This window comes from Nannospalax galili, unplaced genomic scaffold, assembly GCF_000622305.1.
Source record: "Nannospalax galili isolate Female #2095 unplaced genomic scaffold, S.galili_v1.0 scaffold637, whole genome shotgun sequence".
In the NCBI taxonomy this organism is placed as follows: Eukaryota; Metazoa; Chordata; class Mammalia; order Rodentia; family Spalacidae; genus Nannospalax; species Nannospalax galili.
Window position 1 is genome coordinate 457,924 of NW_008340411.1, and position 907 is coordinate 458,830.

The 907-nt window shown below is 43.4% G+C and overlaps 1 protein-coding gene across 2 annotated transcripts in view; it reads right to left on the bottom strand.

Moving 5' to 3' along the window:
* Sumo1 (small ubiquitin like modifier 1) overlaps positions 1-907 on the bottom strand; it is a 37,736-nt gene that overhangs the window by 19,689 nt on the left and 17,140 nt on the right. The window lies entirely within an intron of this gene.

Sequence of the window (907 nt, forward strand, 5' to 3'; positions counted from 1 at the left end):
AGCCATGGTCAAGCAGGACCTTTGACTTATCTTCATATAGATGGAACTGGTAAAAGAAAGGAGCCAGGGGCTCCTCCCAAGCCCACGTGACCCCTGAGGAACAGACCCTCAAACGACTTTTAGAGTAAAAATAAATTGGTTTATCTGGGCCAACTGTATGGCCTTAAACACCCAAAAGGAAAGTATAACCAAAGATTAAAGGGGCCAATATAATTTTTTTTTTTTGTTCTTTTTGAGACAGGGTCTCCCTGTAGCTCCAGCTGTCCTGGAACTCACTATGTAGACCAAGCTGGCCTTGAACTCACAGAGATCCGAGTGCTGGGATTAAAGGCATGTGCCGCCTCCAATATTATTTTTTAAGAGTAGCATAGCTAAAGGCTACGTGACAAGCAACAATGCCAGAGAGGAGATACCTTCTTTTGAGTTGTTGTCCAGGGTGGCCAAAGGGACTCCCAGGTAGTAACCCAGCATAGAACTGGGAAAATGAACAGCAGACCCCAATCTTATCTAAAGGAATATGGAGAACCAATTGTTGCTAGATGAGGAACAGCTGACCTTCCTAAAACAAAGACCTCTAGATAGGCTGACTAGATTCACCAGATGGACAAGTAGTGGGGAATGGCCGTGGGTATGGACAACACAACAGACAGGAGCAGGGATATCAGAGTGTAAGGGCTCTTGTGGGGGGAGGGAGGCTATGGGAGGGTGCCATCTGGGAAGTGGGTGTATAGTCGAATAAGATGGTTTGGGATGTTCTGTATGATACACATACACACAAAATCAACAAATTTTTTTAAATGTATTATATTTGAGGAGGAAGCATGGAAATTTATATCATGTTAATTAGTAGAGGTGATAAACATTACCACTGAAATCTACCCGATGACTTTATAGACATACACAGGCA